Source organism: Uloborus diversus, chromosome 10 (genome assembly GCF_026930045.1).
Source record: "Uloborus diversus isolate 005 chromosome 10, Udiv.v.3.1, whole genome shotgun sequence".
NCBI lineage: Eukaryota > Metazoa > Arthropoda > Arachnida > Araneae > Uloboridae > Uloborus > Uloborus diversus.
In genome coordinates, this window is record NC_072740.1 from 65,611,586 (window position 1) to 65,629,909 (window position 18,324).

Below are 18,324 nucleotides of genomic sequence, written 5' to 3' on the forward strand. Positions count from 1 at the left end.
GCAAATTGGAATTTAAGGTCGATTTTTGAGTAAAAACATTTTCGCGAATACAATACTTCCTTTTTTGTGACAGGAAGTAAAAATGAATGACGCAAAAAAATAGCCAATGAGTTTAGTTTAATGTATAGGATAAAAAAAATCTAGTTAAGTTTGATGGTGGTTATATCGTGCAATAAAAGGGGTTGAACCAAATGGTTATTACTGATTTGTTTGGTGAATTAAATGCAATAATAAAATATGTATCATATGATTTCCTTTGCTGTAATAATAGATTGGTTGGTTATCAAAGAATTACTACATGCACTAAAATAACACATGAAGCATAAATTACAGACAAATATTTAATTTGAATATAGACTTATTTTTACAATATTAATGGCCAAGTTGATATTTTATATTCTGAATTTAAAGTGGAAGTACAATGCATTAATAGCCGCTCGAAAGTATAAACAATTGAAAAGAGTTGAAATGTATCAAAATTTGACTTAAAACATTCTTATATTTTATCTTTCATTAATCATAAAATAATATAATTGAAGATATAAATTTATCTATTTTAATTATAGGGTACCCATAATTATTTAAACAAAATTACTCACGCTACTGGATAAACGGGCCCGCTGCAGCACTGGAGAACATGAACTGAGATTAAAACATTATTGTTGTGGTCGTATTTGTAGGAGTACAGATATAGATGATTCAGAACTTTAAAACGGTGCTCATGATGAAGTTAAATATGGATTTTCTGGATATTTCTTGTTGGTAGTTTTCCTGGAACTTTCACGGACATGAGATTAAATTCTTGTATTTATAAATGAGATTGAAGACATGACGTCTACTTCAGGCATTAATTGATGCTTCATCGATGTATAGACTTAAAATTTTATATTGAAGACAAGATGTTTTCAAAAAAACCACAGACATAACGAAAAACTAACTATACAGATACAGATGATATGATTACATTTTACTTTCCTTTTATACCCGGGCGTGGACAGCAAGTCCAGCCCCGGGTTGTTAACTCTTCATCACTACTTGCTAACGGACGAAACTTTTTAAACTCTCCTAAAAACGTTGGGGGTTTCTCTATATAACCTTCCTTTTAAGGCAAACCCCGCGAACACCGCTAGACAAGGGCAAACATAGCTTTGAACTCATAAAGCAAATTTCCAACGTGTTCCCTCTTTCGATTCAACCGTGCTGGAGATTAGTACGCGTTAAGAAAGAGTTCCAGATCTCCTTGGTTCAATTTCTTTTATACATCTGCCATCCATGATAAAAATCAAAGCCAAAGTTGAAATTGGGCTAAATTATATATTTTGTATGTAAAGGGAAATGGTGTAACGTCCTCCGACCGCGGCGCATTATTATAACGGCAGATCAGGCGGGGACGCTCTCTGAATGTAATAGGGTATATTCATGCGCGGTCAATGAACCTAGTTGGCGCGAAAGGAAGAAAGGAATTTTCCCCGTTCTCACTCTCTCGTTGTATGAAAACTTGAAAAATAGATTCAGGAATGGCAGGAATATAAGGATATTAAAACTGTGGCAGTGTGATTCTTATCGCACTGTCACATTATCCCCCCTGAACAAGAAAATTGTAGGGGAACACATCAGGAGTTAAAATGTCTATTATACAAAATATAAAAAAAATTCATGAGTTAAAGAGTATCATGTATAAAAATATGACAAACAATTCAGCAATATCATCACTGAGAGAACGAAAATCAAACATTTACATCAATTGACATCATAATTTCCTGAGTCGGTAATCAATATATGAAATGACTCGTGTGTTCTAAATCTTGTGTAAGCAAACATTATTTCAAGCTTCAAAGTACAGTGTAATTATATGATGTTTATCTGAAATTTGTATTTATTGACATGTAGATGACCTAGTCAACCGTATATAAGACATTTCTCCTTTTCACATATAATTCATTTTTTAAATCATGTTCAACTGTGACAAAAATTTTCTGGGATACAAAAAGTAAGATATACCTAACAGATTACTAGAGAGTGTCAAGAATGAAGAAGAAATCTGACATAGGTGTCGGACACCCGGTTTTTCAATTATTCCTCCCCATTTTGTTTGAATGGATGAATTAAGGGCACTTCCCCCCCCCCCAGCTAAATACGGAACCAGCCTGCTATGAAACCGGGAATGATATCACAGGCCTCAAATAACACGTGATAGAAGAAACCCAAAATCAGGCTCAAAGTCCTGTCCCAAAATTTTCTCCTAGATGGAAATTTTGTCAAAAATCTCTCAAGAAATTCAAGTATTAATCTTGACTTGAAACACCCATTAAATTTACTGTCATGTGAACCCTTTATAACACCTCTCACTTCTTCCTTTCCTTATTTTTTTTCTCTCTTTTTTTTTTTTTTTGAATTAGTTATAGTCAACATCTTTTTGTTGGAATAATTTACTAACATGTAGTTTCATAATTTTTCCTTCATTGTGCACATCTTTAATCAAATAATTATCATTTCTAAATTTTTTTGAGAATTTCATACGGTCCATTATACTTCGGTTGCAAGGCATTGGGTCTTTGAAAAGCAGAGATAAAAACTTTGTCTCCTATCTGAAAATTTGGTGGTTTTCTACCCTTGACATATTTTTTCCTGGAAGCGAGGTATGCATCCTCATGTTTATCGAAATTGTCTTTGGTCTCCGATATTTCCTTGGAAATTCTGTCTAGGTATTCTTTGTAGTCCTCAATATAATTTGGATAATTGTTTAGGTTCAATGGGATGTTAAGTTCTCTACCAAAAATAATTTAGCCGGTGAAAAACCAGTGGCGGTGTGAACTGAGTTGTTGTAATAAAGTTTGAAAATCAGTAGCTTTTGTGTCCATTCGAATGTCTTATTGCATAAAGCAGCAATAGAACTTTTTAACAATTTGTGACATCTTTCGACGCAGCCATTGCTTCTCGGTAGGTACACTGAAGTTTTTCTGTGTTGAATATTTAATTGTTTTAAGAAATTGTTAAATTGATCTAACGAAAACTGGGACCGTCATCCGAAAGTACAATCCTAGGTATACCAAAATTTGAAAAATGAGCATTTAAAGCTTTAATAATGGTAGGACTCGTAATATCGGAAAGAGGAATTGCCTCTAAAAATCTGGAATAGTGGTCAATAATTGTCAACACAAAACATTTGTTATCTAAGCTACGTGGTAATTTTCCAACTATATCAATTCCAATACATTCATTTACTCCCATAAATTTTTTTTTTTTTTTTTGGAATCATCTCATAAGTGGTTGAACACTGCTTAGGTTTGTGGCTCAAACATTTACTACAATTTGTACAAAATTGTTTAGTCATTTTAAACATACCTTTCCAAAAATAATGTTTCCTCAAGAAATTATATGTTTTGTATACACCAAAATGAGGAGTGTGAGCTTCAGTTAAACAAATTTAAAAAAAAACATTGGGAATGAGAATTTTGTTTTCAATGGGTTTTTTTCTGGACTTTTTGTTGTGGTTGACAAATTTAAACATAACTAGATCTGTCTGAGAGTCGATGAAATATTTTGAACAAATTTTTGGTTCATTATTTTCAATAGCCTCAATGATTTTCTGAATTTTGTTATCCTGTCTTTGGTGCAATTTTATAGATTCATTACTAAGTTGTTCACAAGCTTGGAATAATTGTAAATTATTTACATTCTCATTGTTTTCGGAAACTACCCTCGATAAATAATCACTTGGGTTTGAAAATCCAGGGATATAATTTGGAACAAAATCAAAAGATTGTAAGTATAATATCCATCTAGCTACAATTTCTGGTTGTTTATCTAGTTTCATGGGATACGTAAGACTTTTAGCATCAGTTAGTATTTCAAATCTTCTGCCATATAATTTGTCATGAAAAAATTTTACAGTAGAAAAAATAGCAAACAGCTCTCTTTTAATTGAAGGGTATCTCGACTCAGAAGGAGTTAACTGTTTGGAAACAAATTCGGCAGGGAGGTAATTACTACCAATTTTTTTCAACAAAATACCACACACTGCAATTTTGGATGCATCTGTAGCCAAATAAACGTCGTCGTCAGGTTTTAATTTTTTTAAAGTTGGATTATTAAGCATGATATCCTGAATTTTATCAAACGCTTGTTGGCATTCCTGTGACCAAACAAATGGAATGTTTTTTCTGGTTAAATTAACTATAGGGTACGTAAGTTCAGAAAAATTGTATACCATATGTCGGAAATAATTCACCATACCTAAATAAGCTTGAACCTATTTGACGTTTCTGGGAATAGGAAACTTAGTGACTTTCTGAATGTTTTCCTCAGAAGGAGAAAAACCATTGTTATCCGATTTGTATCCTAAGTAGGTTATGCTGCGTCTACATATTTGAAGTTTTGCCGGATCTAATGTTAGGTTGAATTTCTTCAACCTATCGAAAACTAATTGCAAATTTTGTTTCATTTCCTGAATACTGTTGCCTGCGATGATTATATCATCCAGAAAAAATTGAATGTTACTCCGCTTTAGGTCATTCAAAGCTTTGGAAATCAAAATATGGAAAAATTCACACGAGGGCTTAGAACCGAATGGTAATCTAAGAGGTTCAAAATTCCCTAGTTCCGTACAAAAAGTTAGTTTCTCCCTATCAGACTCCTTTAATTGAATTTGAAAAAATGCGGACTTTAAATCTAACACACTGTAAAATTGGCGACCAGAAATACAATGCATAATTTCAATGATACTGGGAAGACAAATTTTAAAAGATTCGGTGATACAGTTTAACAATCGATAATCAATAACCATCCAAAATTTCAATTTTTCAGGATCATCATTCTTGTTTGTTTTTTTTTTTCTAATGAAAATAGCAGGGAATGCATATGATGATGATGATTCTTGTATAATTTCTACCTCAAGTAATTTAGCAATTTCTCGTTGTGCGAATTCTTTAGCGATTTTGGGAATAGGGTATGGTTTTGTTTGTAACGGAAAGTTATGGGGGGGGGGGGGAAGTAATTTAATTTCAGGGACAACTTCGTTAGTCGAACCTAAAGTCAAATAAGATTTTGAAAAGACTTCAGTATTTCTCATTAACATATCCAAAATGTCCTTTCTTTGTGTATGGTCTAAATGTTCGAGATCGAAATCAGATTCCTTAATTTCCTCTTTCCTTAATTTTCTGACCTCAGATAAACACAAAGTGTTAATCTGGAATGGTTTGCTATTGCTAGGTAATATACAATCAGATTGATCAAAGTTTTTGACTGAACCAAAAATTGACTTTTTCCTTAAAATGATAGGTTGATCAGTGTTGTTTTCAACAATTGTTTGAATTGTGTTATTAAATGAAACTTGGTGAATATAATCAGAAGTCAAAGTTTTAGATTTTCCTTTCTTTGGGATAAAAAGAACTTGTTCGGAATTAAATAAGTTCTTTGGCAATTTTAAAGAAATAATTTCTACAGTATCAGCTTGGAAAGTGTAGTTTTTGAAAATTCTCACATTGTTTACAGATTCAGAAATTGGTTCATTAGTTACCTCAATATATTCTGAATCATTTACATGATTAGTTAGCTTAAAACTGAAATGAGAATATCCCACAATTAATTGTTTATTAACTGAATCAAGGATAACTCTGTTTCTTTGTAAAAAATCATATCCCAAAATAATTTGATGTTCTGAGTTCCAAGTATTCTTAGTCACGTAAAATAGATTTTCGAACCATTTTGTCTCAATTTTAAATTTTATCTTAACAGCTGACTTAATGAGCAAACTAACTTGCTCATATTAACACTAATTGTACTTTCTCAATAATTAATTTGAAAACTAAAGCACTACCCGATGCACCATACGATGCTTTTATGTAAACAAATGCAGCAGATACATGTGCAATGAAAGCAGGAAATATGAGAAAACAATTTTCAATCAGAAAACAAAGTTACCGACGCGCGAAAATTACCAATATTTATTTGAAAATGAGACTAAATTCAAATTTTTACTTCCTTGTCACAGGTCGTTTTATTTTCTCAAATCGAGCAAGCTAACTTGCTCCTATCAACAGTAATTGTACTTTCTCAATAATTAATTTGAAAACTAAAGCACTACCCGAATGCACCCTACAATGTTTTAATGTAAACAAAGGCAGCAGACACATCTGCAATGAAAGCCGAAAATATCTATCTTATTAGTAACGAGAAAATGGTTTGTTGACAGAAATAAAAGAAAGCTCGAGTAATAAACCATAACAGAGAGTGGAGATGGAGAACGCAATAGCTGAGAATACGTAGATAGTCCTTTAGATGGAAAATGAACGCATCAATATGCCTTTCAATGCAGCTCATGCATATTCAATCATTTGATGCTAGGAGAAATACAGGCATTTAGTTCCTTTGAAGATATATTTTCCAAGATGGGACATATTATAAATGATGCATCGTATTTTACAGGGATTAAATGGTTTCATATTAGTATTGCTAGAACTATTTTTATTTTGAGAGGTCTGGAATAGTTTTCTCTAGTTTGTTATACTTTTAATGTTTTCTAAATATTACAAAATATTGAAATTTGGAGGGTCTTGAATCATTGTTTCGTAATGGTTTAATCTCAGAATTTTAACGGAAGAATACATGATTTAATTAAAATAAACTCGTGATTATAAGTTACAAATGATGAGTTTGTAACTTATTGTTACACCTTCAAAAGTATAACAAACTTTGGGAAAGGTGGTGTACATTGATATTAATTTTGAAAAATAATTTCTACAATTCTAAATGATCCTTATACCTTGTATTTTATGACAATGGTGCCTTTTAATCAGATATATTTTAACACTCCTACAAATGTATTTTAATTACTAAAAATTTAAAATTAAAGTAATTAAGTTTGTTTAAAGTAAATTAAGTTAAGTCCATTTTCACGCATTGTATCTTAAACAAAATTTAGCGTTGTGGTAATTTGAAAAAAAAAAATTAAAAAAACTAAATTTAATTAAATTAATCAAATTATTGCTTTTTTTTTAGATTTTGTTTCTTGAAAAATTTTAAACATTCTAAAGATAATAGAGACTAAACAACACATATGCCCCTCCTCCCTCCCTTACATCTCCCATCTCATCCTTAGAAAGTTAGTTATTCTATGGAATTTGTCACTATTAAGGTCTTTACACATTAAGGTCGTTACTATATATTTCACTCCTCTACAATGAATTTCATCCTCTAAAAGAGACCAAGGAGTATAATACTGGGTGGCGACAAATCACAGAACTTTATCACTCAGGGAAAAATCAGGGAAATATCAGGGAATTTTGAAAAAATAACAAAAATTCAGGGAAAATTGATCAAAGAAGAAGAAAAAAATTTTCTTGCAAAATGAAGTACTTTGTTTCCCTACGAGTTTTCCGCCAATTATTTGTTTTAAAAAAGTAAAATTACTGAAGTGAAGATTACACAGTGCCGCATATTTATGCATCGTTTTTCCTCAAGGTCAAAATATTCAATCTTAGGATGAGCTTCCTAAGATTACTTCTGTGTCTGTAAAGTTGTTTATTTTACCTTGCTTGAATTTTTTTCCACGCATTCCAAGCTACGTAAAATAAACAACCCTACAGGCAAAGAGGAAACCGTTATTAATGACTTTGCTCCCTTGCTTTTGCTTATTGTCTTGAAGTAATTAGCATACTGTTATCATGATTTCGAAAAAAAAAATTTTTTAATTAATGTTGGAAAAAATATTAAAAGTTATCACCTGGCATTTTAAATTTAATTGCTAAAATTGAAATTTGACTGAAAATCAAATTTGTTTTTTTGTCATGGTATTATTTGCAGTCACTTCAGATTACACGAAGGTTTAATTTTCAGACTTTAAAACTTTTACTTTAAAACCATATACAGATACATTTTGAAATTAATAATTGTTTTTGAATTTCAATGCTGTTTATTACTAATGTAATCTAAGATTTGAAATTGAGTTGTGTACATAAGTTAATATTTTTATTATTTTTTTAATAGTTAAAATGCTGTATTCATTCATTAAAACCTAAGTTCTTGGTTAGAGAATAGCTCAATGTGGCTGGTTGTTGAAAGATTTCAATTTATTTTACATAAATACGTCTATTCTGCCGTGTGCAAGTAAAGGGCAGTAACTGCACATTTTTCCTTTTTTTCCTCTTTTTTTTTTTTTTTTTTGTTTCATTTTGTCATTTGTTGTACATTACTGTACATACTCGCTTATTTGGTTTCCGCTGAAAAAGAGGAGCGAGAAAAAAAACGTCTAATTCCAACATTTTTCCTATTGTTAGTACTGAATCCGCCACACATTTCTTCAAATATCTCGAAAACGAATTTCTGCAAATACTGCCGTTTACCTGCACACGGCAGTATCTTTTACGTAGGTAAAACTGCATTACTTCTATACTTTAACTATCACTTGTTACTCTTGCAGCAACAGTTATACTGCTTGAAGATTCAGTTCAAGATTATTTACATTTAAGGGGATGCAGTACCGAAAAAATGTGAAATTTTCATTAAATTGTCGATTTTTAAATTTTAGTCTTAAAAGGATCCTTCAACTGTTTTCTTTGTATGTTCTAAATCTTATTCTGAAATATTAAAAGGGGGAAAAGTTATAACCGATTTCGTAACATCATGTCTGCTGTGATGCCTTTAAATTTCCTCCGGTAGTTCACATCCATTGAAAACTTTAAATGCGTTTTTCTCAGTTTCTAATTTTTACATGTTTTGGTGTATTTAAAGTGCAAAGGCTTTTTTTGTATTTAGGATAGCAATTTGAAATTTTTGCACATGTTTATAAGTATTTGCCTCACATAATTGGGTATTTTTGAAACTCTAAGTAAAACAGTTTTTTTTTTTTTAAATCAAACCTTAAAATAAGAGATTTTTACCAATTTTTTAGACATACTGTACAAAAAAATCATAAATATTTTTCTATAGCTCTGATATTTTAAAAAATACCTAGCTTTATGTAAAAGTGTTTGAATAGTGTTTTAAAAAAAGAATGGATTCGATACGACAAAAATTGTATAAAAAAATAGCTTTTTTAAACAAATTTCAAAAATTTAAAAATTTTAAATTTTATATTAAATAATGAATTAACACGGCTTTTTTTGCTAAATTGTTTTATTGTATTAAATGATAAACATAAAATCATAAAAAGTTTTGAGATAAAATGAATATAAAAAAATTTTTGATGTTTGGTACCGCGTCCCCTTAAATTTTTCAGTTTTATCATGATTAGATATGTCTTTAAGAGTGGTTTTAATAATTTCGTAGAATTCTTATGCTAACTTGTTCCAGGAAGTAAATTATTTGTTTTAGATTTCCTACAGTATTTCTTTGTCGATAATTGAATATACTATTTTTACCAAAAAAAAAAGGAGCATCTCTTCAAAATATATTTTTAATTAACAGCTTAAACTTTTCTAAACACTGCTGCATTTTATTTAATATGCAATGCTTTTCAGGTAGGCAAAGAAAAGAAACCATTATAATTGGTAACGTAAATCAGGGAAATTTTGTGAACTTAATCAGGGAAATGTCAGGGAACTTTCTTTCTCAGTTTCTGTCACCACCCTGTAATACCTCTGCGTTTACTAAATAGTTATGTTTATTATGTAATTCGGATTAAAATATTTTATGAGAGTCTTCTTTAGAAACAACTGTTTGAAACTTAATTTCATTGCTCATTACAATAGAGTGCAGCTTAGTTGTGTGGATTAACTTGATCTACGTTGGTTATATTTGAAACCTTACAGCAGGAATTAGTATATAAATGGGGGGAGCCAGTCGAATCATTGGCTTAACAAAAGCTGAGGCACAAGATCCCAAGTCACTTGACTCAACAACGACGAATGGTTGACAAGTTTCGCGTAGGATTAGCAAAAGAAACCTGATTTCTTCCAATGCTTCGCATTTAAATCCATCACGTAACTTGGGGTCTATCCTTCACAAATGAAAGTCTTCATTTCCACCATTTAATCTCTTCTCAATGGATGAAACTGTTCGAAAAAATTATAAATATTTTCAAACGAAAAAACATGCGTCTATAAACGTGTTGAAATCATTACTTTTTAGGCAAATAGTCATTATATATATATATATATATATATATATATATATTAATACGTAACACTAGTTACAAAAATTAGAAAAATTAAAATGTAAAAGGAATCAGCTATATCCTGTCCCCCCCCCCCCAGGTTTCCCTACTTTTTTGTAATGCAAGTAAATCTAAGTACTTACATTGTACCTTTCGAACTACATTTCATAATTACTTAAAGAACTACTAAAACTTCTTCAACCTTGTACATTTTCGGTTTGAAACAGTATTTTTCTTTCAAAAACTGAAGCAAAATTTTGTCTCATTCGTCCGAGATCTGGTTTTTCATTGGTAAAAGCTGCAAGTTCCGAACACCAATGTCAAACTTTATTTGTGAACCTTTTATCTTTTGAAACAGATGCCCTATTTCCAGTACATCTGTATATCGATTTTTATCGTAAGACGAAACTTGCCGTGGTCCTGCTGTATTTCATCTAGTCTAAATAAGTGAAGAACGGAAAAATATTGGAGGAAAATCTTTTTCTCAACCCCTTAATTAGCGTTTAAAAAAAGCACCAGCTTTTGAGCTGATTTTTATGAATATTTATCGATTGTAGCTATCGGTAAATTTAAAACATAAACGCGTGTCCTTTATTTGTGATTTTTATTCCTGTAAGTGACTGTATGCTAAAAGTGTAATACATATGCTCATCAAAATTTCGACATTTTTAAAAAATTTTTTGTATGTTTACGATTTTGGATATAGTTGATGCTTTCTTCTTAATTTCTTGCGTATAATATGCATTTTAAAGACGCAAATGCGTTTTTTATCTGCATTATGAATAGAAATACGTGTTCTCCAAGTACGTAATATCTTCGACATTATAGATAGGGATATAGGTAGGTTCGTCCATCAATACTTTCACACTGAGATTATGATTAGTGGAAAATAATTGCTCGATTTTTTTTCGTTAAATATATTTTTTTTTCACTGCAACGCATTTATTTTTGTTTAAAAAAAAATTTTATTTTCCTCTTAAAATCAATGCAGGTGTTTCTCATGAATATTAATGAAAATTAAGGTTATGCTTTCTGAAGAGTTTATAAATTTTCAAAAGTATTACAAAAAACCCTGAATATGATATGTAAAAAATGTTAAATAGAAAAGGTTACGTACGTTTTCATTTAATTTTCCTTGAGTCCATTTTGCGCAACTACGCATTTATAACAATTACTTTTAACAAATTTAAGTATTACAAACTCAATATTTCATATAGAAACGTCGGGTGATTACAGAATATCATTTTTATTAGAGAAATTTGCTCAAAATATAATCGACTCCAAAAGTCCACAACGCGGGTAAAAAGCCCGTCACTTTCAAAACCTCACCCGTTTTGTGCGACGCAAAGGAGGGTAATGTGTTTATGGGTCTATGTATAAATGTATGTTTGTTCCTACATATGTGGCGTTGTAGAAACTAAACGCCTTCACCAATTTTGATGATTCTTACGTCAATCGATTTGTCTTAACCTTACAAGTGTGACTAAACACAGTAATCAAAATTCACCATAGCAACAACCAGTCGCTTTGTTGTTAATTCGGCACCGTATCGCACGCGTTTACGCTGCTTGCATTTTTTGTTATCGGAATCAGTGGCCTAAAGGCTTCATTTTAATTTTAATGGAACCAATCATGAAAATTTCTTGAATCTTCTGCCTTAAACGAATATTTTAAACCTTGGACTATAATTTCGCATTAAAAAGATAAAATGCCAGCTCCAGAGTTACGTGACATATTAGTAAGCTCATACTAATAATTGCGTTAAAAATCTTTTATCTGTACCCTTGTCTAAATATTTTATTTCATTTCTAGTCTGGTACTATGAGGGATCATGCTGACATTGAAATTTGCTTTCAAGAAACTTTCTACATTGAACTGTCAAGTTGACAGAGTCTCCCACCTTTAAAGAAAAAATGGTAAAAAAGTTGCATTTTATATGTCGGTTACTACATTACTGTACAAGAAGCTGACCAGCCTTACGTATAAGACAGGATCGTGAGCATAGCTTTTTAACCCCGGACAAAATACGCAGTGAAGGTGTGACAAGGAGAACAAATTCAAGCAAGATGCCCCCGATCGCATTTACAGTGCTAAAACAGCTTTCGGAGCAAGAGCTTTCCTCAGTTCGGCCACGAAGGTTCTTTAAACGTCATTTGATTCCATTATTAAAAATTGAATGATTTAATGTCGCTTAAAAAAAACACACTAACATGTTCAAAACTAATTATTATTCTAGGGTATTTTCATCGTGGACCCCACAGTAATGTCAATTTTTGAGAAATGTTTTTCATTGTTATAAAGTTTTCTAGCTTCTTTTTACATTTTTATAGGGTATTTTCATCGATGGACCCCACAGGACTATACAGTAATTTCAATTTTTCAGGATTTCTTTTTTTTACCGGACTGCGCGTGCGCGACGCAAAGGAGGGTAATGTGTTCATCATAACAAATCATAAATTCAAAAGCGGAATAGAAGGATCAACAGTCGGGGCTCATTCCTTTCTGATTCAAGGAACCTCGTAAAATTTGAATGGGCCCCGACTGTTGATCTTTCTATTCCGCTTTTGAATTTATGATTTGTCTTATCTGGGTACGGTTATAAAACTATTTCAACCTTGTAGTTGTTCAGTAGTACTTAAAAACATTCTAAACTACTGCGCTCATACATTTTTCTTTTTAGTTTTTTGGTTTAAACGCAGTCGGGTTTTTTGTTTTTATTTAATAATTTTTTATTAGAAACATATATGGGTCACTCTTCAAAAGATGTAACTTTTCCATCACAGGCATTTTACAGTAAAAACTTTAAGGAACAATTCATTTAAAAAATATAAATATATATATATCTATTTAAAACTACCAACAAATTTTGAACAATAAATTTTATTTTAATATATTTTTGGTTCACAGCATGAGAATTTTCTCCTCCGTGGCATGTCACACATCTGGTGTGACTGTTTATGTTGCTTAATAACTTGTTTAATTTAAATTATATATTTATTTATTTATTATTTCTCTTACAAGTGTCTCAAATACTGATTGTTTAATTATATTTAATTTTTTAATGGTGGTTTTTAGTTCGTTTTAGTAGGATAAGGAATTATGTCACAAAATAAATTCTCACCTCCATTAACCAAACACAAAATATTTCTCATTAACACATGGCTGTAATGATATCACACTTTATTTCCCATGATACAAGGGAGCGCCCTTGTCTATTTTCAGCCATAAGAAGTTGTGGGATGTTGGTTAAAAAACAAGAAGATAGATTTTGTTTTAAAAACCAAGTGTGGTTATTGGGAATTCTCCCCTCCGTGAACTTGAATTTCAGGGATATAAATTAATGTAAAAAAAAGTGCACATGTTTTCATATGCTTAACATGTGCAGATTGTAGCAACGAAGAAAAACATTTTTTCCCTGAAAAATGTATCCATTTGGACTCTATTATTGGAAAATTCCTCACCTCGTGACAGACCTTATCAATGTTGTTATTTCTGAGGTGAGAATCAAGGATAGAGGGACTTCAATTTTAGACGGTCTACCAAAATTATAAATTACCAGTGTATTCTGAAATTCGCCAATTTGGAAATGTATTAGCACTATACTATTTTTAACACATGTTTGATTTAAAAGGATAATTGAAATTTAAGCAGTGCTTTATTTAAGACAGCTATAACATTAAATTCACGCTAATCATAAAAATAGCTCTTTGTTAGTATAAGTAACAAAAATACTACTTTGAGAGAGAGAGATATTAAACTATCCACTATTTTCAATTACTAAAAGTGTTTTTTTCTTTTTTTTTTATTTCCTGGAATAAAGTATGTCTTTTCGTGACCCATATGCAAATTTGCATTGCAACTTGCACCTTATTACTTTTCATTTGTTCAGTAGTAGAACCAATGATGTTTTTTTTTCCTACGTCGTCATCAGCATTTTCGTTCTAGCTCTAAATCAAAACTTTCATATAAATGCTATTTTTTTTTCTTTACCCTTCAATGGAGGAAATAAAACGTATTGTACGAATATATTTGATCCTTTTAAGCGTTTAGCAGCGAAGGCAATACAAGAAGAACATAAGAGGGCGAAATATTATTTATCATATAGTATTTTTTGGAATAACGTAAACATTGTGTACAAATGACACCTTTTAACAACTATGAAGTATGTAACTTGAACTTGCTTCAAATAATAAAGGGCTTTTTTTTTTTTTTTTTGGTTGCAATTTATCTTCAAAACATGCCAGCGTCTTTTGCTTAAAAACAAATTCCTTGCTTAAGGAAACTTTTTTTAAATTTGGAAATTGCATGACATTTAACAAAATGAGATCAACAAAGAAAAATATTGGCAGATTTTTTTTCTTCAGTTTTCTAAAATTTGCATTTTTGATTGGGACCGAAGCAATGTTACATTACTCAAATAATTATTTACTAGTTGACCCGTGCGGAACTCCGCACTGTGCTTCAAATCGTTTCATAAGACATTTCGTTCTTTAAAAATTTCAAAGGAAGAACATTGTGAAGAAGAACCGAAAAAAAGTACACGGAAAAAGTAAGCGCACAAGAAAAGGCATGTAATTTGAAGACACCAGTAACAAAACCTCGTTAACTACAACGTTGAGATAATTTGATCATCGCTCACCTTTTGGTTGTACGTAATGTCAATGCAAACATAAATATCATTAAAAGTGTGGCTGAGTAGTGACTTGTGAAAAAGCAGTAATTGTGCATGTGAAAAAACAGGTTGTGGCAAATACAGTCCTGCCCATGTGAGCATCTGACGTTAAAAAAAGAAACATTAAAGAGATATTTATTGGCACGGATTCGAATTGGCGCCATTCTGATTAACAGCACGACACTCCAACAAACCTAGCAATTGCGCCTTCCTTTTCGAATGCTATTCATTGAAGGAATGCGTAGTAAAAAACAGCAAAAAAGCTTTTTGCCGAAAAAAAGTAATCAGATTATGCGTCTATGTTTTGTCATTAGCCAGCATGATACGATTTAAAATTATTCGTATAACATGGGATTTGATTAAAGAATGACAAATATCTGACGTAGCAATTGAAACAAATATTCTAGAGAAGTAATAAATTAGATTGAAAATAAGTTTTTTTTATTTTTGAATATTGAAGTATTTCCCATAGCAGGCTGCTTTAACCGTTACGACTTAAATTCCCGCACATGTTTCTCTTTTAATCGAACACTTAAAATTCAAAACCAAAACCAGTTAACCTGAATCCGTTTTTAGGTGTAATTTTTCGAACGTAGACAAAATGTTTTTTTTTTCAGCAGAAAGCAGAGGAGTAGAAAATGATTTCTTACGAATGACGTTGATAATAATTTTAATGATTTATATCGCAGTCGCACGAATAAAAAATTAAAGGTTTACTGGATGAAACTCGTAGTTTCAATTTGGCCGGCGTATTTTTTTTTTTTTTTTTTTTTTTTTTCATTTTTACAAAAGGTTGAACACTATTATTAGAAAAATCTACATTTCAGCATACAATGAAAATGTTTTTCTGCACAAAAAGGATTCCCTTGAGGTAAATCTAATGCTTTTTTGTAATTACATTATGCTTGTGGTCTGGATGGAGTCAAAGCTTTAAAAAAAGGAAGAAAACCCTTCGATTAACAGTCAACTTATCCGAATGATAACTGTAGCCTGCATAAAGGAGTCGAAACACCAAGTAGCATTCCCACTGCATTTATTTTATTACGTTTGTATGTTATGAGTACATGTAATGCGTAATACTAATGTAAATTTGATATTATGTCGGACAGCCCAAACTTGCCCGAAGTTCAGATAGTTTATAGCCGAACGCTATACCGAAAAAAACTTATCAATTTAACCGAACAACTAAGTCCAGTGCTTTTAAGCTTTATTAAAATATGAACACACACACAGGCTATTTTTTTTTTCTTTTTTTTTTGCCGAAAGCGACGTAAAAAAATGGAAAATTGCATTAGAACTTTGCTTTAAAAAATGCATAAGAACTACAGGCTGCATCAAGGTTTTGAAACAGCAAGGGGCGTTTTTCGACCGTAAGTCTATTTTTCGTCATTAGCCAGCCTGATAAGTTTTAAAATGCGAGGGGAATAATATATAAGATAAGATATTGAAGAAAAATGTTTTTATTTTTGAAAATTTTTACAATTTGTAACCGCAGGCTGCTTGAACCGTTATGACTAAGATGGCAGCACGGGTTCATCATTTAACAGAAAAGAAGAAAAAATATATATTTTACTCTTCAAATAAAGATAGTATTTTTTTATTTGTACAAAGAGTCAAAAACTCATTAGAAGAATTTATATTTTAATAGAAGATTTATTATTTTTTTCTGAACAAAAAACAATTCTATTGTAGTCTAAAATCTTAAACCTGTTACTCATATTTTCGCTTACATTATGCTTTAATTTTCTAACCAGAGCCAAAGCTTTAAAAACAAAAAAAAAAGAGTACATTTCAGAAGTAATTTGGCACGTAGTCATATCACGTTTTCATAAGAGCAAGGAGCGTTTCATTCTCATTTATTCTATTTCCTCATATTTGTTATTCACTTAATTACGTGTTCATGTAATGCACGATATTTCTCTAACTTTTTGATGCAGATTGTCCGGAAGTGGGCCCGAACACGCATTCTCCTGGTTACGAGGAGAACGCTCTGGCGATCAAACTATTCAGCTCTGTCGGTCATACTGTAAGTAAAAGTTATAAGTTTAACCGAAAACCTCATTCTGGTTCTTTAAAACACGTTTTTCGGCTAAAAAAAATTTTTTAGACCTTGGGTCTATTTTTCGTCAGTAGCCAGCACCATAAGCTTTAAAATAAGGTGTAAATCAAAGAAATCGATCAAGAATTGAGGAAAATCTGGCGTAGAAACCAAAAACAGGCTACAGAAATAATATATAAGGATGATCAAAGAAACAATCATTGAATCACGTTCAACAATACGATTATCACGTTTAAAGTATTTTAGTAAAATGCAAGATTTTTTACTTTTTCTGTTTATTCTCAATATTTTTTCAGTGTATTTTTTCGATGTATATCAATTTTTAGGCCTACTAATTGTATCAAAATTAGACAGCGAAAGTTGGCTTTACATTATATTCGTTCTTCAAAACTTTTAATAATGATTGAGAGAATATTATTTATTGAATGTCAGTACATTGATTAAGTACCCAAGGGAACAATTTGTATATGAGGCATTAGTTGAGGATATCTCTTTGATTTTCGAATCACATGATGTGGTGGTAAAAGGCTCACCAAGTGTCAATCCATCTAAGGAATTGCTTCGGTTGGCTTTAGCTGTACTGGGAAAGCCGATTCGCGTGGCTCGTTTGTAGGGTTATAAAAAGAATTATGTTGTAATCTACAATGAGATAATGTTATGTAGTTTCTAAAATGTGTGCCTGGAGATGTACTTGTGCTGCAGTGTTCATATCACGTGCATAAGATACTAAAAGTCAATTGATTTGATAAGAAACTGTGATATGAAGGTTTGAATCATGTCTTTCGGTCTATCGTAGCAAAGATTGCTCACTCACTGTTTGTCGTACGTTCATCCAGAAGTCTCAGTCCAGTCTTGGAGGTGCACTGTTAAAAATTCAGGAAACTTTTATGGTAAATATTTCTGTAAAATGAAGTGCTGACAGTGCAGAAAAAATTTACAGAAAATTGTACCGAAAAAAAATAAACGATTGCACCGCTAATTGATACACCACGTGACTTACAGTGCGAAGCAGAAAACACAGTATTTCCCCTTACTCGAATTATCCCGACTGGCATGGCGGTCAGTAAAGCAGCCTGCCAATACGAATGTTCTGAGATCAAACCTGCTGTTCGCATTTTGCTTTTTTTAACTCTCGTTTATTCTACTGAAAACGAGAATAAACGACAGAATAAATTACAGTAAAATCGGATTTTACGTTAAAAGCTACTGGCAACATGGATGCCAGTTACTGTTACCGTAAAGTTTCAGATTTTTTTTAAAACAGTGAGTTAAGAGATCTGTTTCGTAACAGAGGAATCAGAGCGCTTCAGAAGAATTACCAGAACAAGATGTACAATACCGGATGCGTTTGTAGAAAAGCAAGAAGAGAAGGAGTCAAAGAAAAGAAAAATGAATGAAAGTTCCAGTGAGACACTTCTCAACATGAATATAACAAAAATGAATGAACGAACTGTGGTGAGTCATGTGAAGACAGTTGCCATGGGGAGAGTTGGATTTAGT